Source organism: Ips typographus, linkage group LG12 (assembly GCF_016097725.1).
Source record: "Ips typographus isolate SLU linkage group LG12, UJ_Ityp_2.0, whole genome shotgun sequence".
NCBI classification, from domain to species: Eukaryota; Metazoa; Arthropoda; class Insecta; order Coleoptera; family Curculionidae; genus Ips; species Ips typographus.
Window position 1 is genome coordinate 9845120 of NC_138433.1, and position 25335 is coordinate 9870454.

Below are 25335 nucleotides of genomic sequence, written 5' to 3' on the forward strand. Positions count from 1 at the left end.
AGTTACAATGATTTTTTAAAGAAGAAGAGCTTAATAATCAAATAACTACCATCAGCCGAACCAAAATTTCCAGAGAAGTTAAAAGTGAAGAAAAAAAAAAGAAAAAATGTACCTACCAGTTAGTGTTATACACCAAAATGTACAATCATTGGGAAAGTCTGTTGAGAGTGTAAACAATATGTTACAAAATAATCCAGAATGTAAAGTGCTGTGAATGACGGAACACTGGAAAACCTTAAGTGAATTAGAAACCATTGGATTGGAAAACTTTACATTGGGAGCATGTTTTTGCAGAGAGCATAACGAACATGGAGGGAGTGCTGTGTATGTACATAAAAGCGTAGAATTTAAGTCTAGAAATAAGCTTAATCGACTAGCAATTAAAAATGAGTTTGAATGTGCAGCTGAATAATGCAGGATGTATGATACGTCTCTACTAATTGTATCTATTTATAAACCGCCAACTGGTAGTATCGAAGTATTTCTGAGCAGCATCGAAAATTTCTTGTGTAGTATAGTTAATAAAGACAAAAACATATTACTTGCAGGTGATTTTAATATTGAAATTTTTAAAACCTTAGCCAGCACCCACTTACCTGAAGGATGGAAGGACTGGACGTGGGTACAGTGGACCAGACCACCTTTTTCCTGCGGGCCTAGAACCGCAAGTAATTAGTTAACTTCGATTTGCTTTAGCGACCGTAAACCTCGCCCGCGCTCTTGATCCAGAATCTGTTACACTTTCTGAAAAGCGCTATCGTGATATGAAAATAAAGATGTTAGATTGGCCTTTTTGTGTAGGACTGATAATGATGCCTAATATTGACCATGAGCTCGTTCTTAGCGCCCTCTCGCCTTTAAAACCTTTATTAATATTGTCACGAAGGATAATAAATCAAATTTATTACTTGAACGGAAACATTAAAAAATGTTTATATTACTTGAGCGGAAACATTAAAATTGTGGAATGCGGTCGGAGTGCAACTGCAATTAAGATGCATTTGCTGAATTGCGAAATAATGTGGAATGTTTTCCAAGTACCGATGGTCGAAGGTCGTCACGAGTTGTCCGCTAGACGAGGCCAGGTCTGGGAGTTTTGATTGGTGGAATCAGTGTCTGGAATGCTATAAAAAAGAGGTTGCACCCTAGAGAGGGGTTCAGTTCAGTTCAATTCAATCAGTTCATTCCAATCAATCCAGTTTTGCTGTGCACCACGTCGGAGAAGGCAGTACCTAGCCAGAAGACTCCGCTCACGCCACAGAATGTAGTCGTCCTGAATTCTGCAACCATCTCTTAAACTATAATAAATCGCAAGTGCCAAACCCTCCACGAAGCTGCCCTCATAATTGTTTTACAAATGTAAGTACAGATTTGTTATTGTAATATTTTGTGCATGTAAAAGGTATTGTTTAAAGTGTTACTTTGGGAATTATGTTGAAGGTTTTATTCCGATTCACCAAGTTGATAAACCAACCATTTTGTCAATTAGTTTTAACTATTATTTAGTTATTAAATTATATTTTTCTACCAAGTGGTTTGATTCTACCTCTGAAACAAGATCTCGGTAAAGGCGTTTATTAAAGTAATAAACGCACGTCTCGTTTAACTTGTTGGGCCAAAAGGGCTTTTCAATTTAAACGTGACATTTGGTGGAGGCGCCGATTTTGTGTCAGAATGACATTTGGTAGAATTGTTTCAAGTAGATGAAAAACACTGCTAAAAAAAAAGTGAATTTTTAAACCAGAAAAAATATTTTTGATTTTTCTTATCGTGAATGAAAATTACCTCTTTAAAACAAAAATATATTTTTCTTTTTGCATAATTAATTTTGTCCTACGTTGTCATTTTGAATATTTGTGTATACTATATCTAATAGATTTAAGTGTTTAATAGAAAACTCAGTGTTTGATTCCATCCTTAAAACTGAGATCCCGGCGCGACGTTTAACGTCGTGAGTCAGTTTAATTAATGAATCCGGAAGGGCTCATAAATTAAACGTGACATTTGGTGGAGGCGCCGGTCTGTTGATCTGCCGGTGAGATGGATGAAAAACAATAGTTGAGTTTTTTATTTTTTTTTGACTTTAGTGATTTTTTTTGGGGATTACTTTTGCTATTGAAGCGCTCATTTGATAAAATTTTGGTTTAATATGGGTGGTACATCTTCAAAAGAGGAGGAAATTATTATTTCTCAGGCGGGAAACAGTGGAGGTGTATCAAATAGTTCGGGAAATTTTAATTATTATTTTTTTGTGCATGGGGGTGTTAATGCTTGTGTATTTTAGCGTCAAAAAAATTATTGTGAAGTAGTAGTCCATTTTTCTCAAAGTGGAGGTGTAAGTGTAAAAGTGATGGGAAAAAACACACAGCCTTCTCCACAAAAAATTTTATTCAAGCCCCCCAAAAATGTTAGAGGGGTTGCTCGACATATGTTTCGGGCACATAAGTACCCATCTTCAGGAGCTAAAAAGTTAGAAAGTCTACAATGTATTACCCCTAAATGGTAGAATCAAACATACCCCATATTACAAGGTGAAACGCCGGCTGTCTTTCTTCAAAGGGGAGACAGCAAGACCCAAGTTATTTAAAAACTAATATGCCGTAAGGACAAACATTATTGTTGTGCTTAAAAAAATCTGTAATTAAAACTAGAATGTTATATAAAATAGAGAAGAGTACCAAAAGTTTTTTACCTTATTATGGAGAAAAAAAACACTAAGACTAAATTAGTACTAAATGGTTCACATTATGTGATTAGGTCGGGGCGACCCTTAGAATTTAAGATAGAAAGTTCAATCATCTTACAATTTTTCTCACTAATGTCCGGTTGCACAAAGCTAACAGAACACAATGGGCGATAAACGTTCTAGAATTTACAAAAAAGTTTTTTATATAAACATTCGCAAAGCGAAGCCGTTATTTTGATGGCGGGGGATGGCGCAGAAAATAGTTGCAGTGACAACATAGGCGGCACAGCGGCAGCACCCGGCAACACCGCCCGCACAAGTGACAGACGACAGTCGACAACTTAATGTCAAAAGCGTCAACAGCGCAAACTACCGTAGATCAAGGAGGGGGCCAAGAGGTATAAACAAACAAAAGTGAGGTTAAGGCTATAAGCTAGTTGAAACCATTGAAAAAATACATTGAAAAAAAAACCGTAAAAAAGGCAAATCTGGGAGAAAATCGAACACTAAATAGTGCGTGCAGACCTGGGAGATGAAGCAGGTGAACGAAAAAGAAGAAAAACTGAGTTTAAGGAAGGGGCTATTAGAAGTTCAAAGATCTGAAGAATGGAGCTGAGGTGTGGTTTAACTGGTCAGTTATGAGTAGCTTCTTTATTATAATCATTTTAACAAGTTCATTAACAAGAAGCTACTCATAACTGATGAACCTAAAATATCAAATTACTATTCTATCCCCTTCCTAGGCCCTGTTTCCCTACAGTTAAGAAACATATTTAAACCTCTCAACATCACTATTTGTTTCAAAGTCCTACACACTTCACGCCAATTCCTTTGCAACTCCAAAGACACAACACCCACACTTCACAGATCTGGAGTTTATGAACTCTCCTGCTGCACCCCCAACTGCAATGCACTCTATATTGGCCAGACTGGTAGGAGGTTCGCCACTCGTATCCACGAACATATTAGAGAGGCAGATAAATTTTCCAACAACCCCAACCTCAATGCAAACTCCATAAAGTCTCATTTTGCTAGACATCTCTATTACAATCAACATACATTTAATATTGAACAAGGTTTCAGGGCTTTACATTTTTGTGACAAGAATAATCTCTTGAACCTCTTAGAGGTCCTCGAGATTAACAAGGCCTCTCAGAGTGGCGGGCATACCTGCCTCAATGACCAGTTAAACCACACCTCAGCTCCATTCTTCAGATCTTTGAACTTCTAATAGCCCCTTCCTTAAACTCAGTTTTTCTTCTTTTTCGTTCACCTGCTTCATCTCCCAGGTCTGCACGCACTATTTAGTGTTCGATTTTCTCCCAGATTTGCCTTTTTTACGGTTTTTTTTTCAATGTATTTTTTCAATGGTTTCAACTAGCTTATAGCCTTAACCTCACTTTTGTTTGTTTATACCTCTTGGCCCCCTCCTTGATCTACGGTAGTTTGCGCTGTTGACGCTTTTGACATTAAGTTGTCGACTGTCGTCTGTCACTTGTGCGGGCGGTGTTGCCGGGTGCTGCCGCTGTGCCGCCTATGTTGTCACTGCAACTATTTTCTGCGCCATCCCCCGCCATCAAAATAACGGCTTCGCTTTGCGAATGTTTATATAAAAAACTTTTTTGTAAATTCTAGAACGTTTATCGCCCATTTTGTTCTGTTAGCTTTGTGCAACCGGACATTAGTGAGAAAAATTGTAAGATGATTGAACTTTCTATCTTAAATTCTAAGGGTCGCCCCGACCTAATCACATAATGTGAACCATTTAGTACTAATTTAGTCTTAGTGTTTTTTTTCTCCATAATAAGGTAAAAAACTTTTGGTACTCTTCTCTATTTTATATAACATTCTAGTTTTAATTACAGATTTTTTTAAGCACAACAATAATGTTTGTCCTTACGGCATATTAGTTTTTAAATAACTTGGGTCTTGCTGTCTCCCCTTTGAAGAAAGACAGCCGGCGTTTCACCTTGTAATATGGGGTATGTTTGATTCTACCATTTAGGGGTAATACATTGTAGACTTTCTAACTTTTTAGCTCCTGAAGATGGGTACTTATGTGCCCGAAACATATGTCGAGCAACCCCACTAACATTTTTGGGGGGCTTGAATAAAATTTTTTGTGGAGAAGGCTGTGTGTTCTTTCCCATCACTTTTAAAAAAATTATTAGTAAGATCGAGTAAAAACTCGCAGTAGGTCTCAAAGTTTGTCGGAAAAAGAAAAATTCGTGTTACGTGAAGCTATCGCTAGGGGTCGAAACCCAGAGAAGGTGATAAAAGAATTAAAAGATTTCAAACCCGAGCATCACAGTTCGACTGTGAATTCTACTGCTCCGACACAAACGGCAACTTCTTCACACAAACAAAAGCTTGACAAACCCAGTTCAGTTGTTTGTTTGACAAGCAGTGAGGACGAAGAAAATACTCTTGACAATACTGTCGTGAGCGTTCAAGCTCAAACTTCCCAAGCCTCGGCTTCAACTTCTAACCCCAATCCACGGAAGTTTATTTCAAGCCAAGAGCTTCGTTAAGTAGAACTCCGCCTAAACCACGAGAAACAGAAGAGCCGTGGGACAAGAAAGTCCCTTAGAAGTGGTAGTGCCACCCAAGGTTATCTCATCCCGCCCCTCAGAATCATTACAAAGTTCGAATAATCCTTGCCCACCCCCTGTGATTCGGGAAAGAAACCGTGCCATACGCCCTAACCGTACTTCAGTTATGGCTAACATGACCTTACAGGCAGCTTTGGCTGAGCCAAAAACTCCAGCCACCCCAAAGTTTACATGCCCATCTACTTTTAACCCTTCTATTGACTCTCCCAGTATTTTTATAAATAAATACGAAAAAGCAGCGATTGTGAATAGCTGGTCAGAAAATCACAAAATATCTTATTTAGCTAATTTTTTGGAAGGTCCAGCCCATACATGGTTTGGTAATTATATTAGTGAGCCAGAAAATCAGATGAAAACATGGCTAAATATAAAATCAGATTTTTTGAAAGAGTTTTCAGGAGAACAACCACTCCGAAAGTTGAAATTTCGATTAAACACTCGCAAACAGCAAGACGTCGAGGATATAAAAAAGTACTATTATGATCTATTAGCAATCGCAAACGAGATTGACCCAGAAATGACTTTTGATGCGTTTAGGGAACATTTTGAAAATGGTTTGCATCCGTCTTATTATGAGATGTATTATTCAAAATCAGACACGAAATACCTATGTTCCAAGGGTGAATAATTTTAGGCCGAATCAAAATGGTCCGAGGTACAACTCATTCAATAGGGGGCGATAATTTCTAAGAAACAATTCGCAACAAACCCAGAACCATGATACTTTTAATAGGGACAGAAATCAGTTTTCTAATCAAAACTGGAGAAATAATAATAATAATAATTATTTGCCTCGTACGAGAACGCACGACGGCCGGGTTATTTGCATTGATTGCCGTAGGACCGGTCACGTGTCTGGTAACTTCAATAACAGGCCTTTTCAAAGGAATGCACCTCAAGGCCGGAGAAACCCAAACGACAGAGGACAATTTCAAAACTAAGAAGCCCGAACGAAATTGTCCAATTGTCATCTACGGGCATTAGTAAACAAACATTAATAGTACATATCACAGTTAACGATAAAGATAGCGTTCCTGTTTTACTTGATACGGGAGCTTGTAAAAATATAGTCGACATAAATTATATCAGTAACATGAGACGATTACAAGGCAATATACAACTGATAACAGCAGGAGGTTATACAGTTCAACCTCTCGGTAATTCTGAGGTAATTATAAAAGTTAATGGCACAATTATTTCCGTTGAGGCACTAGTGGTGCAAAATTTATCAAAAGCCTTAATTTTGGGACATAACTTCTTAGCTAGTAAAAAATCATTAATTGATTATAATACCAATACTGTGATATTGTACCATGAACTTGACGCATTGATTTTGCATTTTGGCGACAATGTCGATAACAACATGGAAAAAATAGAACAAATGGAAGATACTAATAAGGTATTTGCAAATGTCGAGATTGAGTCAACCGCGTGAAGTTTTAAGGTTACACTTGCAACCGACTACATGGTCAAGGTTGGTCGCGATATAACGGTACGACTGAACTGTGCCTTATCTCCGCACGAGTTCACAAAGTACTGCTTTATCGATTTAACGATAAATACCTACGACCAAGATTAATTTGTTCTAATGTTTTTGCAAGAAATGACAATTGGTACATCAAAATTTAAAATATGAGGTTTAAAGAAGTGTTCATATTAAAAAATACCACAATCGGGTATTTAGAGAAAAATATAGAAATGGATATAACAAAAATTCCAGTTTATTTTATTGATGAAACTGAAGATGATGAAGAAATGATTACCATGAATGACCATAATCTAAGTAATATAACGAACCCAGAATTGTGTAACAAATTGCAGACATTACTTTCAGAGTATAGTGATGTTTTTTCAAAAACACCAAAATATATGGGAAAAACCGATGTCATTGAACATGAAATTGATGTAGGGAATGCTAAACCTATAAAACAGAAACCTTACAGAGTGGCACAAAAAGAAAGAGAGATAATAGATGAGCAGATAAGAGAAATGGAACAATACGACATAATAAGGCAAAGTAACTCGCCCTGGGCAAGTCCCGTCGTATTAGTAAAGAAAAAGTCTGGAGAGACACGATTTTGCGTGGATTATCGCAAGTTAAACAATGTGACAGTAAAAAATTCGTGGTCAGGATCTAATATTGAGGATATTTTGACGTACTTAGGAAACGCCCAATATTTTTCATCGTTAGACATGTATTCAGGTTATTGGCAAGTCAAAGTAAAAAAAGAAAGTAAGCCACTTACTGCCTTTACAGCGCCAGGTCACGGATTATGGGAATTTAATGTAATGCCTTTTGGATTGTGCAATGCCCCGGCAACATTTCAACAGTTAGGGGACGTAGTGTTTAGAGATTTAAAATGGAAAGAAGTTTTAATTTACATGGACGACATTATAATTTTTTCTAAAACGATAGATGAACATTTGGAAAAATTACGTAAAGTTTTCAATAGACTTCGAAGTGCAGGTCTAACACTAAAACCCAAAAAATGTGAATATTTAAAAGAAAAAATTAATATACTTGGTTATACAATTTCGAAAGATGGAATTTTTCCTGATAAATCAAAATTAATTTCAATTGAAAATTTTCCAAGGCCAAAAAATGTAAAAGGTGTACAAAGTTTTTTGGGACTTTGTAACTACTACCGGAAGTTTATAGAAAATTTTGCAAAAATTGCACGTCCTTTACATGATCTAACAAAGAAACAAAATAAATTTGATTGGCAGGACATACATGACAAAGCATTTGAAACACTAAAACAAAAATTGATTAGTGAACCAGTTTTGGCACATTTTCAACCAAATAAAGGATGTGAATTAAGGGTAGATGCATGTAAAGATGGAATCGGAGCAATATTATTGCAGGAAGATCATGAAAATGCGTTACACCCAATAGCATATGCAAGTAGAAGCCTTAGTAAAGCTGAAAAGAATTATTCAATAACAGAACTTGAAGGGTTAGCAGCTATATGGGCGCTATCCTATTTTAGACATTTTATTTATGGAAAACCTATAAAAATAGTGACAGATCATCATGCGCTATGTTGGTTAAAAACCTTGAAAGAGACGACTGGACGTTTAGCGCGTTGGGCGTTAAAATTATCGGAATTTGACTACACAGTACATCATAAATCGGGAATTGCTCACAAAGATGCAGACTGCGTAAGCAGATATCCTGTTTTGCCAGCGAATACGAAAGTACAAGAAATTGACGAAATACCAACCTTTTTATTAGATATACGTAACATTGTAGAATTACAAGCAAAAGATGAAAACATTTTGGAAATAATTCAGGCTATAAAACATCCTGAAGAAGCTACAATTGGTATACGCAAGCAAGCGAAAAATTTTAGACTTGAGTCAGAAGTTTTGTACCGTATAAACCCGCATGGAGTGGGCCGGACTAAACTTTTAGTGATACCGCAACAGTTAATAGGGGAAATTTTGTACTCCCACCACTCAGAACCGCTGTGTGGCCATTTGGGATTGTCAAAAACCCTAGCGAAAATAAAACAAAGATACTATTGGCAAGGGTTGCAAAAGGACGTGGAACGTTTTGTAAAAGGATGCCCGGATTGTCAGGCCAGGAAAGGCCAACAAAATCAAAAGCCTATCGGTCTGTTACATCCTATTCCAGTTGGCACCCCATTTGAAAAAGTTGGGATAGATTTGTTAGGTCCGTTACGCAGAAGTAGCAGCGGCAAAACCATGATAGTGGTAGCGACAGATTACGCCACAAGGTGGGCGGAGACAGACGCATTACCGAGCGGCAAAGCCGGACCTGTAGCGAAATTTATACTGGAGAGAATTATTACAAAACACGGTGCACCTAAGGAATTGTTAAGCGATAGAGGAAAAGTTTTTCAATCCGAATTGGTTACGGAATTGCTAAAAAAGATGGGGACAACAAGTCAGTTTACTACTGCGTATCATCCCGCAACTAATGGCTTAACAGAAAGATTTAATAAAACTTTAGCCAATATGTTATCTATGTATACTAATACTAATCAATCAAATTGGGATGAATATCTTCCACATGTGACTTTTGCGTATAATTCTGCGAAACACGATAGTACTAAATTTTCACCATTCATGCTGGTGTACGGTCGTGAACCTATTTTACCAACAGAAGCAAACTTGTTGCCACCCTTAGAAAGTGGTAATAGCGACCAAATTAGAGACGTTGGTTTAGCAGTCAGAAATTTGGCGGTTGAAAATATAAAACGGCGACAAAACATAGATAAATTACGTTACGATTGTAAACACCGCCATGTTGAATTTGAAGAGGGTGACCAAGTAAAAGTTTTCACCCCTATTAGGAAGGTAGGAAAAAGTGAAAAATACTGCTTAGATGGTTTGGTCCTTACTACATAAATCGAAAAATGTCTGATGTGGACTATGAAATACGAAAGGGCATTTCGCCAAAATCTAAAACTGAAGTAGTCCATGTAAGCAGAATTTTACATTACCATGACCCATGGACACCAGAAGGAACCCCTGAGCTGAAGTAATACAAGCATTTTAGTTTAATGATTGATTATAGTAAAAAAACAATTAAAATGTATAGTCTTGGCGTGGGCGCCTAGAGACCCGATCGCCAAACGGGTTTCATCCGTTTGGGGGAGAGCGTTCTGCTCCTCTTTCTCTTGGGCCTCCTGCGGGGCATTAGGAGGTTCAGTGGGGGCCTCCATCTTGCTGGCCTCAGGGGGGCTAGCCTCTGGATGGATGGTGGCCTCTTGTGCTGCCTCCCGGGCCCGCTGGGCGGCCAGTAAGGCCATGAGGGCGCGTCCACGGCCTAATCCTGTTGGGCGATTACCAGACTCCATCTAGAGGGAAAAATTATTAAAATTTTTATTTGGAAAAAGAAAACCAGTAGATGGCAAAATGAAGTGAATTTTCTCAGGTAAAAAAAAAAAACGTAGGTTAATATGAAAAAATGACATTTATACTTACTTTCAAAAGAAAAACCACACAAGGAAAAAGTGACAAATTGTAAAAGGAGGAGCACCGTCGTACAGAATCGCAAGTCAAGGGACAAACTGAATGAAAGTGGTGATAGCAACCGTATAAATGCAATTCAGAACCCTCTCCACCGGAAAACCAGGATGCTGAAATTAGCAAATTACTTCCAGACGATGAACTTGTCAAATGTTAAGGTTATCAGAGAAATGTTTTCCCAACAGTTAAATGGTGCACCATGCTTAAACCCATGGGATTCGCTGATTTGGCCAGTTCGGAATAATATCTTAATGAGACCAGACATTGTTCATTGCAGACCGATTAATGCATAAAATGCAAAAATGCAATTAAGCATAATGTTTAAAACAAAGTAACAATTATAATGTACGGCTCCACATATTGAGCTATGTACCTATTTTTACAGGGCCCAAGGATTTTATTCTGTTATCTGCGTCTGAATTTTTATTGCGCAAATTCTTAAAATTCAAGAACAGATATCAGTTTAATTTTCCCTATAAGATAAAAAATGGTTACATGTAATGGAAATAAAAACATTGAATATTGTTATTGTGATGTAGGTACCTACAAACGAATAAAGATAAATAATGATGTTGTCGGTGTAATAATCACCTTGAATATATAGTTGTTTATGCATTTGGTGAAGAAAGCAACTAATTCGCGAGCGATAAGACAAATTTGATTCATCGCTACGCGCAGTTATGAATAATGACTAATTACGAGATTGGTTTAAATAAACCCGAATGGGACAACAATTTACAGTGTCATTTTAGAAATCGGTCGTGAAGTAACAGTTGGGTGAAGTTAACCTATAATTTTCGCGAAAGTGCCAAAAATGGAATGGATAGTGAATTTCTTGTTTTATATTAGGTGTGTTACCGAAATAAACACCAAACTGTATTTATACAAATTGGCACTGTACCACTTGTGGGAACTGCAAGGAGAGTTTGATCGAGTGGTACCAATACAATTATTAGGGATTACAAAATCTCTACTTGGCCTGTGGACTCAAATCATTCATACGGAGTATACCATACTTCTACTTAGCGAGAAAGTACGTCAAGGGGGTACTCCGTTCTGACTGGCGCAGGTGCAAGAAGGGGGGCCCAATAATCAGCAACAAACTGAAGAAATTCTTAAACACGCGGTAACACAGCCGTTTATCATGCAATTAGAACCGTTTGACGACATGGGGCCATATGCTACTTATCAGCAGCTATGAGGTCTACAATTTAATTTATGTTACCTTATTATTGTTTTGTATTTTAATGGCTATATATATATACATATGTTGATACAGGCATAATATACACACGTGGATGATATATAAAAAATAATAATAAAAAATTTGGAATGTATGATGTCATATTATCCCCAAATAACGAGTGTAATCTAGTCATGAAATTAATCCAATTATTTTTTAGCGCCATGAACTAATAAAATGCGATAAAAGATGTTTCGCTGAAGAGGCGAATATTCCTGAGACGACGCTCCGACAATCTTGTTGGTTGTTGACGAACTACTAACATAAAAATTCAAGTTGTTTACATAACTAATTTTTATCGCGCGATGCATACACGGGATTCCTTGCTTTGCAGCATTTGGAAAATGAATTTCACACGTTCCATTTTTTTATTTTTTTTAATGGAAAATGGATCGTACATACTAACAAATAAATAATGGTTACAAATGATGCTAAAATTAATTTTGTTATTAGACATAATAGTGTATATTAAGCCTTAAGTAGCACATACTAACCTTTTGTCTTATATTTCATGTAACACTGAGGGCTATGTAAGAAAGAGGCGAACTATGATGAGCCATTATTGTTGTTGGAACTTCCGATGGGCCTGTACGTTGATACGGAGGTCCAAGGTAGCCGAATCATCGATTCAATAATCGACCCACACCACAAACATTTATGGAACAGTGATCACAATGGTGTTCAGTGATGTGAGATGCGAAGTTTGGCTCATAGGACTAAGCCTCTATTGAACTTTTCTCAGTGTTGCAATATTTTTTTTGTTCTGCCATTGCCGGAACCGAATAGATTAAAAGTGCATGATATTGTTTATGTATAATTTTAAGAGAGGAAAGATTTTATTGAGTTTCTTGTTAGAATAAGTACTAACTTATTATTAAGAAATGATTGTAAACTTAACTGAGTACTATGAAATACTCGCATATGTAAACTTACTAACCATTAATCATAATACCTTGGTATGTACACATGTAATTTTTAAATTTATGTTAACGATATGTTTTTTCTATTGTTTAAAGTTTTTATTATTGTTCATATAAAACTGGGGACCAGTTTTTCTGGGGCGGAGGCATATGTCACGAATGGAAAATCCGTTAATTGGAAAGTTGGACTGATTAACTTAAAAAACATAAGAGTATTCGAGGATTGCAAAATCACGATGCACCGAATGTGTCATGCACCGGGTACACCATATCAGCGATGAGTCGCCACCACCTGCTTTGCAGGAATATGAAAAATAGGCGACGAACAATAACAAACTACGTCAGCCAATCGGGTATAAAATACGCCGATTTCAGCAGTATGGGATCAGTGTGAACCAATCGACGGTAGTGCGACCAGCTGAACCAGGAAGTCGAGATGTCGACTCTCCGCGGTCAAGAAGATCAAGTTAAGTAGTCCATTCTCCAGAACTGTTCCAACACGAAAGTGACTAAGCCAGCCGCCAGAAAATGCTAAGTCCTTAGCTTATCAGTCTATGTAAGTACAATTGTTAAATTGTCAACTTTTAGTGTGTTTATGACCGTATTGTGCAGACCCATTTGTGTATACTGTATTTAATAGATTTAAGTGTTTAATAGAAAACTCAGTGTTTGATTCCATCCTTAAAACTGAGATCCCGGCACGACGTTAAACGTCGTGAGTCAGTTTAATTAATGAATCCGAATGGGCTCATAAATTAAACGTGACAATATTATTCCTATATCTACCCTTAGTCGATTTAATGAAAAAAACCCCCAGCAACGGTCGATGTTCAACCCTTAAAAAATGTTTAAACAAAATACTTGGTTTATTTTTCTTACCACCTCGCATTTAATTAACCCTCACTCCCTTAAAGTACCCGGCCTTTCTGAGTTTTTGACAGGATATTATTCCTATATCTACCCTTAGTCGATTTAGTGAAAAAAACCTCCAGCAACGGTCCATTTTCAACCCTTAAAACAATTTAAATTGTAAAATGTTTCTACTTTTTCCACCACCTCGCATTTAATTAACCCTCACTCCCTTAAAGTACCCGGCCTTTCGGAGTTTTTGACAGGATATTATTCCTATATCTACCCTTAGTCGATTTAGTGAAAAAAACCCCCAGCAACGGTCCATTTTCAACCCTTAAAACAATTTAAATTGTAAAATGTTTCTACTTTTTCCACCACCTCGCATTTAATTAAGCCTCAATCCCTTAAAGTACCCGGCCTTTCTGAGTTTTTGACAGGATATTATTCCTATATCTACCCTTAGTCGATTTAATGAAAAAAACCCCCAGCAACGGTCGATGTTCAACCCTTAAAAAATGTTTAAACAAAATACTTGGTTTATTTTTCTTACCACCTCGCATTTAATTAACCCTCACTCCCTTAAAGTACCCGGCCTTTCTCAGTTTTTGATAGGATAATATTCCTATATCTACCCTTACTCGATTTAGTGAAAAAAACCCCCAGCAACGGTCGATGTTCAACCCTTAAAAAATGTTTAAACAAAATACTTGGTTTATTTTTCTTACCATTTCCCATTTGATTAACCCTCACTCCCTTAAAGTACACGGCCTTTCTGAGTTTTTGACAGGATATTATTCCTATATCTACCCTTAGTCGATTTAGTGAAAAAAACCCCCAGCAACGGTCCATTTTCAACCCTTAAAACAATTTAAATTGTAAAATGTTTCTACTTTTTCCACCACCTCGCATTTAATTAACCCTCAATCCCTTAAAGTACCCGGCCTTTCTGAGTTTTTGACAGGATATTATTCCTATATCTACCCTTAGTCGATTTAGTGAAAAAAACCCCCAGCAACGGTCGATGTTCAACCCTTAAAAAATGTTTAAACAAAATACTTGGTTTATTTTTCTTACGATTTCCCATTTCATTAACACTAAATCCTAGAATGATGCACAAGAATTACTTAGTAATTACTATAATAAATTTTAAATTATTTAACTGTATTTCATATTTCTACAGTAGTTATAGCAAGAGCAGGCTAGACGGGAGAACAAACGGTAGAAAGCGTAAAGTGAATACGCGCGACCACTGGTGGAAAAACAAACTGCCGATTTCGTTGCCGAGAATCGTTGCTATGCATGTCTCCGGTCACTGTCTCCCCCTTTCTAAAAAGACAGCCGGCGCATTGATTGTCGAGTTCCTGAAGATGGCCATTTATATGTCCGAAACTAGTAGAGCAGGCCTTACCTTTTGAAGGTCGAAATAAAGTATTGTGGAGACGACTGCGTGTCATTCCCTTCCTTTTGTACTTGTACAACTCCACTGAAAGGATATGGACTACTACTTCTTTTTTAATTATTATTATTATTACTTATAGCACATAGCCAGAATAGGATTTGGACAAATGACAAATGTCAATTACATCTTATCTTGATTGATGTTTTCTTCCTTTGTCAGATTTTTCTGCCAAAAGGCTCTGTGGGCCTAATGCCTGTTTCACTGACACTTCCAAGGCAAATTCAAGTAGGTACAACTAGGTAAGTTGAAGCTTGAATGTGACAGATCCAATGCAAAACAACTAACTATGCAAAAACAGTCTAAACTAAACTTATCTATGATGTCCTTATACTCTACTTAGCCAAAGTTGGGGAAACTGACATAAGTGAATTGGGCAAATAACAAAACACAAAACAAAAACTGTAATCAAACAGTTAAGCAAAAGGCAAAAAAATAACCTTTTATCTATGAAAACAAATTAGTACAACAAAAGTAGTTTATATCAATGTACCTATTAATCAACTCCCAAATGATATGATTACAAGCTAATATAAAGCTTGTTAAACAAAAAATGATGATTCAAAAAATGATTTGTATTGTTGCGAAGCGAACTTTTGATTACTAGTTAGGATTTCTTTAGTTATTTGTTGTTACCCCTGTATGTTACGTTGCTTTGTTTACGTTCTACATTCTTTTGTCTGTGTTCTAGAAAATCCTGGCTCCGTTGTTTATATAGAGAGAGATTTATGTTATAGCTTAATGAGTGTGAGAGAGAAAGTCAATTTCATGAATATTTGGGAACTTTCTAGAAACCATGGAAGCCTATATAAGCAGCTGAACCAGGCCTGGTTAGTCAGTTGCTGAGTTGATGGTTGTAGTGAAGTCGAAGTTGTCAGATAACGAGGTTAAAAGTCAGTGTCAGTTTATTGTTTGTAAACAATATACAGTGCTGTACAAGAAGTGTGTTATTAAGGAGTACGACGGTTTTTATAATACTATAAAAACAATTTAGCTAAACAAAATGCCTGGACAACTATTTCCGAGATCTTAGACAGTAAGGAGGACAACTTTGTTAGAAATTGTTCTGAACAAATACAGGAAGCAATTTATTTTAATAACGTAAGTACAAAAAACCCAATTTGACAATGCTGATAAACAAAATAACTTGGTGAGGCACATGCATACAGGGTGTTACAAATTTGAGGCATTAGCGTTGCTATCTCAGAAACTATAGTTGATAGAGCTTTGGTTAAATGGAGGCAAAGTTGCGCAATTTATTGCTAAATAATTTGGTAAAAAAAAATCAAAACATTTTCATTACTTCCGTAGATATCCGACCAAAACCGAATAAGTCAAATTTCTATTTTATTTTTTTACCACTTTATTAGCGATTATTTTGTAAAATCAATAGCACCTTGTGGAGGCACTTTTTTATGCTCTTCAAGAAAACAGCTTTAGTTTTCAGCTCCGACGTTTCGTTTTTTAGATACCATCATCAACTTCAATTTTTCAAATACCGACCTAAACTTTTTATTTTGTTTTTTAGTAGCTACAGACCTTCTGAAACCAATGATGTGTCACACTTGTCAAAAAAAGTATATCTAGTGTATTACGTACTTGGTACTTAAAGTTTTTTAAATAAATTAAGCAATTGAAATTGATATGTTGTCATAATAAGTAGATAATTTAGTTTGATATAATTTAATAATTAGGTTCATTGCTGGTTGCTTTTTGGTTAATTATTTATTTTTCAAATACTCACATGTTGGAATTCGAGGTTGAGTTTTGATGAAACAGCTTAAACTTTATTTTTAGTGTTAAAAAGAGCAAAACCTAAATCTTAAATCATATCAATCTAAATTATCTACTCATTATGACAACATATGAATTACAAATGCATTAAAAAAAAAAAACAAGTACCTAAGTACACTAGGTATAATTTTTTGACAAGTCCGGCACATCATTAGTTTTGGGAGGTCTGTACCTCCTAAAAAATGAAATAAAAAGTTCAGGTCCGTATTTGAAAAATCGAAGTTGATGATGGTATCTAAAAAACAAAACGTCGGAGCTGAAAACTAAAGCTGTTTTCTTGAAGAGCATAAAAAAGTGCCTCCAGAAGGTGCCATTGATTTTCCAAAATAATCAATAATAAAGTAGTAAAAAAATAAAATAGAAATTTGACTTTTTTGGTTTTTATCAGATATCTCCGGAAGTAATGAAAATTTTTTGCCTCCTTTAACCAAAGCTCTAGCAACTATAGTTTCTGAGATAGCAATGCTAACACCTTGAATTTGTAACACCCTGTATATTTTTGGGTCTGGTGCGATATAGGTGCAACCATATTTTTGTTTTTTTTTTTTTTTTTGATGAAATTGATGTCATATTGTTTATTTAACTTAGTTCTACCCAAAAACGGGTGGTTGGAGCTGTTTGTTGGGAAAAGAATAGTAAAAAAATGCCTTTGAAAGTGGTCAGGTTACACCAAGTACATGAAGGGTTTAATAGTTAAATAACTTGAAAATTTGTAAATTAAATAAGTATTTTTAGTTTTTACATGCAAAGTGACACTTTACTATCTATAATTACAGTTGAAAATATTAACCTTAGTGTCAGATTCAAGGTCAGATTAGTACAAGGGGCAATGTTTATTTTTTGTAAATGTATTGAAAAAGATGCATGGTAACCTAGTGCTAACCAGAGTGGCCGATTCATATATGTAGCAATAATTATTAAGATCTCAAAAAGAGAAAAAATATGGAAACTTCCGTTTTAACAAATTAAAAAACAATTTTTAGAATGACTTTACTAATTTTGAACAGAAAAACAGTTCTGTTTGACAACATTGCTAGGGTTGTTAGGCACCAAACAAAATGTTCAACAATCAGGCTGGTGGTGCTGGTACCAATCAAAAACAAGTCATTTATGTTTAGTATGTAGAATGCCATAGGAGTTTTTCCTGTGTGAAAGTAATTCATCCACCCTTATTTTGGTAAAAGTAAGTTAAATAAACAATCTGACATGGATTTCATCAAAAAAGAACTAAAAATAAGGTGGCATCTAAATTACACCAGAACCATATTTTTCTTAGCTGTTAATTTCATGCTGAAAATTGAATGTAACTACAAACCTTACTTTCATTTAGTATAATTCTAACTTGCTTTAATTTAACGTCTGCATAAACCCACCTTTAATTTAAGTAAAATCAGTTAACTCACCTTAAAACTTACTTTTTTATCCACCATTGTAATGTAGTTGCATAAAAATTGCACATGATTTGGCTCTTCAACTTTATTGATATGTTGCACTTCTTGGTGGGTAATATGGGCCTCAAATAGGACAATTTCTTCAAAGAAGTTGTGCTTTCTCATCCAGATGAAAAATGGGGAAGTATTCAGCATATAGGGGATAACATTCTGTAAGATTTGTTGTAGTAATGTAGCCATGTTTATTGCCACTGTAATCTTGTAATCTTACCTCGGCTAGCAGCCCTTGTATCCATTATGCTTATGCACATCAAAAAATATACATTTTCTTAATTAGATTATTGTAATATACCTAAATTAAAAAAACTACAATTATTTTAAGCTGCATGCTGCAAGGCAATTTTTTGACATAACAACACAAAGACAACAAAAGCTAAAGCATAGTGACTAGTGACAGCTGACAAGTCGGAATTGTAAGGCGTATTTTGACGGCAATATTAACCTGAGTTTTAAGTCGTAGTAATAGAGGCCGTCTTTTTTTTTCAGAATGAGTTGAAATGAGACAGGAGAAACACTCCAGTAAACACTGACGCCAAAATACGTCTTTAGTTGATATCGCAAATCGCAACACAACAGAAATGACAGATCGAAGATAATCAGCCGAGTTTGTTTCCTCACAGCGATACGCTGCGTGATGTCACAGTGGGTGCTCGGGTGCACAATATTTGTTCTTGTTTATGTTTATTTAGCAAAATACATAATATATTAGCTACTACTACAAATTACTTTACATAAGTTAACTTTACTTAAGTATAATAACCCATCCAAATTAAATAAATCCACAAAAAACAACTATAATTAAATGATTTATCTATGTACATTTAAATAATAATCTCTTAAAGATTTTTAAAATACCCTTAGAACGTATTATATATTTATTCATTTAGAACCTGGTTATTACACTCAAAACAGCATATTATATTACAATATATTGTTACGGTTTGGGCCTACTATGCTCGATACTCCATGAAACCGATGCGCCGCAATATCTGGCCGGGCGCGTATTAAAGTAGGCCACACAGTTAGGAAGCGCTACCTGGAATATTCTTGAATGGTCAAGGCAACCCGCGAAGCGTTTCGCGGTCATTCTAGAACGTGGTTTGCGAATATAAAAGAAGCGGCGTTGACGACGGCGTAGTTAGTTAGTTAGTAGAGAGAGTAGTAGTGAATTTGGGAACGCGGATAAGTTTAAATAGCGGAATAATTGTGGAATTGTAGTAGTGTTTTTAGTAGCTGTGTTAATTATTGTACGGAGTGTTTTGAAGTGTAATAAATTTATTAATCGTTGAGTTAAATTGACTTTGTGTGAACCCACGGGAAAATCGTAACAATTGGTGTCAGAAGTGGGATCAGACGTTAGTGCGACGTGAATTGGAACTAAACTTCGGGTTAAAGACAGTGTTCAGAACCGGACTAGAGATTTTCGAAACAGTGGTGTGTTAAATTTATTTTATGCCAATAACAAGACGTCAAAGTGCAAACATGGAGGCCCAACTTGCAGCTATGATGGAAATGCTTAAACAAAATCGACAACAAGACAAGGAAGAACAAGAAAGGATTCGACAACAAGAGAAGGAAGAACAAGAAAGGATTCGACAACAAGAGAAGGAAGAACAAGAAAGGATTCGACAACAAGAGAAGGAAGAACAAGAAAGGATTCGACAACAAGAGAAGGAAGAACAAGAAAAGATTCGACAACAAGATATGGAAATGCGTCAAGAAGATAGAGAGCGTAACGTAGAAATATTGAACGTTCTAGCGGGGACCAAGACAGAAATCAAAGAGTATGTAACCCATAGTCTCAGTAAAATTCACAACGATGTTCGGAAGGACATTAATGATGTTCGGGAGGACATAAATAAAATTCAGAATGATGTAGAGATAAAGCTACGCGACTTAGAGCGGAAAATTGACAGCACAGGAGCCAGCTCTACAGTGATCACCCGAAACGGGCTCAACAAGATCAAGCCTCCCACATACGACGGTCAAACTTCATGGGCAATGTACCAACTCCAATTTGAGGCCGCTGCAAATGCAAATGGATGCAGTAACGAGGAAATGGCTGTAGCACTGATAGTGGCATTACGAGGACCTGCATTGGAGCTGTTACAGACTCTGCCTATCGCCCAACGAAGCAACTATGAAGCATTAGTAGCTGCATTAGAACGTCGTTATGGGGATCAACATAAGAAAGGACTGTATCGAACGCAATTAATGGCAAGACAGCAGAAAACTGGTGAAAATCTAGAAGAGTTTGAAACCGAAATTCGTCGCCTTGTGCATCTGGCTTACCCAGCCGTCCCGGATGAAATCCAAGAAGAACTTGTGGCACAGTATTTTGTAGATGGGATTCGAGATCTGGAGGTAAAGAAATGGCTGAAGATGTTCAAAGGGAGCAACAACAGCGAATTACTGGTTCGAGCGCTGGAAATTGAAGCTGCGTGCAATGATTTAAAGCCAGAGCCTATTCAAGAGGAGAGAGAACCGCCAGCCGATCATGTTGCTACATCAATAAATAAAATTGAATCAATGTTCGGCCAATTAGTGCAACAAATGGCAGCATTAGGAAATGGTCAGTCCAGACAGTTAGAACGGTCACGTCCGATCACGAGAGTGGAGTGTTATCGATGCGGACGTACGGGACACATTAGAAGGAAATGCACACAGCGGTCTTGTTCTCCAAACCCACAGTGTCGACGAAATCAGGACATCAGAACAAATCACCGGAACTCTTCTGTTAAAAGAAATATTACATGTTATATTTGTGGACGTAAAGGACATTACCAATGGAATTGCAGACAGCAGTCTCGTTTACCGACCCCGCAGAACTGGCGTAACCAGGAGCAGGAAATGAAGAACCCGGAAGGACATTTTCCGCGATATGTAGAGGATTGTCAAGCTTTAGATAGTGACTTAAGGTACCGGAAAGGACAAATTCATAATGGTTGGAGGATTGGTCAAATCGCGATGGTGACAGATAAAAGGGGCTACAAAAAGAATGAAGAGCTGCGTTTCTAAGGAAGTCATAATAAAAGGACAGCGCTCAGACTCTGATTTGAAAGTAATCAGAAGATGGTTGGAGAAGGATTTGAAACCGGATTGGCAACAGATTTCCAGATATGGACCAACAGTAAGGGGTTACTGGTTGCAGTGGAATTCGCTTCGACTGCGAGATGACTTAATTACTCGCAAATGGGAAAGTCCAGACGGAAAACGCTTTGTTTACCAAACAATAGTGCCCAATTCCTGCAAAGAGAATGTGCTGCGAGAACTACATGACAGTCGCGGAGGAGGACACTTTGGAGTAAACCAGACTTTGGCTAGAATAAGAGATCGATTTTACTGGATTAACTTCAGAAAGGACGTTGAGGAATGGTGTAAACGGTGTGACCAGTGTTCGTTACAGAAGGGATCCATCACAATTCGGGAACTTGAGAGAGAGAAGATGAAACCAAACAACGACCGTATGAAGATGACACTGGACCACAGACCAACTGGTGGCGATTATAAAGAAGGTGATGCTGTGTGGATGTTTCAACCCAGGAGGAGCAAAGGATTAGGTCAAAGATGGCAACGACACTGGAAGGGACCTTACAATGTGGTAAAAAGGTTAAACGACGTCGCATACAGAGTCCAACGCAGCTCCAAAGGCAAGATGAAAATTGTCCATCTGGACAGACTTAAGAAATACGAGGGATTAGATGAAGCGGATCGGGACGATCAGCTTTAAGAGGGGGGCAGTGTTACGGTTTGGGCCTACTATGCTCGATACTCCATGAAACCGATGCGCCGCAATATCTGGCCGGGCGCGTATTAAAGTAGGCCACACAGTTAGGAAGCGCTACCTGGAATATTCTTGAATGGTCAAGGCAACCCGCGAAGCGTTTCGCGGTCATTCTAGAACGTGGTTTGCGAATATAAAAGAAGCGGCGTTGACGACGGCGTAGTTAGTTAGTTAGTAGAGAGAGTAGTAGTGAATTTGGGAACGCGGATAAGTTTAAATAGCGGAATAATTGTGGAATTGTAGTAGTGTTTTTAGTAGCTGTGTTAATTATTGTACGGAGTGTTTTGAAGTGTAATAAATTTATTAATCGTTGAGTTAAATTGACTTTGTGTGAACCCACGGGAAAATCGTAACAATATTATACACAAATGAACAACGAGGTCTCCAAACAATCTATCAAATTCATACTTTACTAATTAAATAATTACATAATCCAGATTTAAACTCACGCAAATTACTTGACAATTTAACAACATTTGGAAGTGAGTTGTACATTTGTAAGCCCTCATAGAACAATGATTTCTGCAACAAGGTTGATCGAACGGTTTCAATATTATAATTCGTCCCTGATCTTATATTGTAGTCGTGAAACCCTGACCTATGCTCCAGAAACTTTCCCAAGTACTGATGCATCAATCCACGTTCCACTTTAAAAACAATTACAAGATTAGCTTTCTCAATGCATTGCCGTATGTTAAGCTAATTTAATGTCGTCAACATGCTCTGAATAGGAGTATATACCTATATTACACCCGAGTATAATTCTCATTGCCTTGTTCTGTTGGAGTTGCAATCTCATAATTTCTCCCTGGGTACAAGCAATCAGTAAGGAAGAACAATAATCAAAATGTGGTAAAATTATCGTATTGTACACCAGCCGTTTGGTCCAGTCCGAAAGAGAAGCAGTCATACGTCGAAAAAACCCTAGTTTCTTACCGAGCTTTCTACAAAGATAACCAATATGATTTGAGAAACAGAGTTGCGGATCCAACAGAATACCCAAATACTTAATTTCAGACACAAATTAATTTTAAAAACAAAACGATTTTGTCGCTGTCCATATACAGTGTGGTCCAAATTGGTGATGCATGTATGGGGATATCCGTTATCGTAAGAGATACAGGATCGGTTAAATGGGAAAAGTTTTAGGGAATTCAATGCCAAATTCATACCCGGTTTTGAAATTAGATTATCATTTGCCGTTTTCCGGGAAATTGGAAAAACGTGAAACACTGCATTTTTAACTTTGCCTTATAGGTCCTTAACGAAGATAAAAATGTTTTTGAAAATGATACCTTATTAAAGCACTTTTTTACGTAGAATACGATGGTATAATTAGAAAATGTTTATCGACACTGGTTTCGAAATTATACATTTTCGGAAAGCGCTTAAAATGGCCTTTTCAATGATGTACCTATTGATGCCCTTGTGAGACTTACCAAGTGTAAAATGGCGATTTATATATATTTATGATAATGAAGCAAAGTTTGATATGTTAGAGTGCTTTATTGAAAGTAACAGAAATGCTGAGGTGGCATTAAATAGTTATTCGGAAAATTTTCCAGAGAGGCGGCAACCTACTATAAGGTATTTTGCAAAGTTGGTAAAAAATTTACGGTTGAATGGCAGTTTTGAGAAACCGCGTTCAAAGAAATATGCGAAAGACAATGACAATCGCAATGACCAAATTGTTAATTATTTTAATGACAATCCAACATCATCTACAAGAAAATGTAGCAGGGAGATAAATCTTCCGAGAACAACGGTTCTAAGAACTTTGAAGACCCGAGTGTACCATCCGTACAAGCCTATTATTGTGCAAGGACTTCACGAAGGCGATTTCCAGAGGAGAATAGAATTTTGCAAATGGTACGTCCACAAATGTGAGGAAAATGCTTACTTTAGCAACAACGTCATATGGACTGACGAGACATATTTAAGAAACTGTGGAATTTTTAATAAGCAAAATTATCATCATTGGGCTAGAGAAAATTCTTCGTTACGTGCTCAACGTAGATTGCAAACACGATTTGGCGTCAATGTTTGGTGTGGAATTTATGGTAAAAATATTTGCAATCTGAAACCTTTTACTATCTGCTAATAATGTTCATTATTTCAGGAAATTATCTTATAGGCCCCTTCTTTTATCAGGGCACACTAAATGGGGAGAGATATTTATACATGCTGCAGAATTTGATACTTCCCACTATTAGAGAACTGATACCAGAAGGTGATTTTCCCAATGTATGGTACCAAAAAGATGATTATCCTGCTCACAACTTCGGTTTGGTGAAACATTTATTAACCGCAACTTTTGGAGATCATTTAATTTCAAATGGCGGTCCTGTACTATGGGCTGCAAGGTCACCGGATATTACACCGTCAGATTTTTTTCTATGGGGACATGTGAACAATCAACTCTACGAACTTGAACCACCTCAGAAGGTTGAAATACTAGAAGCTCGTGCTCAACAAATGTTCGATGGCATTAATAGACATACGATTAGACGTGTTACTAACAGTATTTTGCAAAGATGCCAGAAGTGTCTAGATAGAAATGGACAACATTTTGAGGGCTAGGTTACTGTTTTTTTTTCGTTATTGTTATTATTTTTTAGAAATAAATTCAAGTTAAATTTTGGTGGTATTTAGTTAGGAATAAGTAGATACCTACAGATAATACAGTTTAACTTTTAACATATCAAACTTTGCTTCATTATCATAATTTAAAGCCATTTTTTAAACGTAACGATTAAATTTTGATACTTCAATAGCCCGCAACTTTCAGTTTTGCCTTTGGTTCTTGGCGCTACGATTATCTTTTGTTTTTTCATAATGGCTGCCCAAATGTTCAAAGCCTACTATGTCAAAAATATAAAAATCGCCATTTTGCACTTGGTAAGTCTCACAAGGGCATCAATAGGTACATCATTGAAAAGGCCTTTTTAAGCGCTTTCCGAAAATTTAATAATCTAAGATGGCGTCCATAAGATTTTCCAAAGTAGTCATGCATAACTTCAAAACAAGTGCCGATAAAAAATTTTTAATTACACCATCGTATTCTGCGTCAAAAAGTGCCCTAATAAGGTAACATTTTCAAAAATATTTTTATCTTCGTTAAGGACTATAAGGCAAAGTTAAAAATGCAGTGTTTCACGTTTTCCCACTTTCCCGGAAAACGGCAAATGATAATCTAATTTCAAAACCGGGTATGAATTTGGCATTAAATTCCCTAAAACTTTTCCCATTTAACCGATCCTGTATCTCTTACGATAACGGATATCCCCATACAAGCATCACCAATTTGGACCACACTATTTTCAATCTGCTTTGACACCCACCATTCGCAGAGATCTTGTAGCTCCCGATTCATAATATTTTTATGCAAGTAAAACCCCGGTGGACCCGGGGGATACAGCCGTTGTCCATGGTTTTATATAAATTAACTGTTAAGACCCTTCAAGAGGCGAAGTTATTAACAGGCTTGAATGCAGATTCAAAGTAATAGTAATAATAATAATAATAATCTTTATTTCAGA

The 25335-nt window shown here is 36.7% G+C and overlaps 3 long non-coding RNA genes across 4 annotated transcripts in view; 1 reads left to right on the forward strand and 2 right to left on the reverse strand.

Moving 5' to 3' along the window:
- LOC145736284 (uncharacterized) overlaps positions 1 to 13120 on the forward strand; it is a 96525-nt gene extending 83405 nt beyond the window's left edge. Inside the window, exon 2 of the long non-coding RNA XR_014179872.1 lies at positions 12849 to 13120. This is a non-coding gene — a long non-coding RNA (uncharacterized LOC145736284). The remainder of the gene's footprint in view (positions 1 to 12848) is intronic.
- The window catches only part of LOC145736283 (uncharacterized), a 75262-nt gene extending 56408 nt beyond the window's left edge, over positions 1 to 18854 (reverse strand). Inside the window, exons 1-2 of one of the 2 annotated variants that reach the window (XR_014179870.1) lie at positions 18224 to 18412; positions 17965 to 18162 (exon numbers count right to left, since the gene is read on the reverse strand). This is a non-coding gene — a long non-coding RNA (uncharacterized LOC145736283). Of the gene's footprint in view, positions 1 to 17962; positions 18163 to 18223 lie in introns of those variants that run through there. The other variant, XR_014179871.1, reaches the window with a different exon arrangement.
- On the reverse strand, positions 8971 to 11570 carry LOC145736282 (uncharacterized). The gene is made up of 2 exons (XR_014179869.1): positions 10252 to 11570; positions 8971 to 10124 (listed from the first exon to the last, which is right to left on the reverse strand). It is a non-coding gene; the product is annotated as an uncharacterized LOC145736282 (long non-coding RNA).
- Positions 18855 to 25335: the final 6481 nt, after the last annotated feature.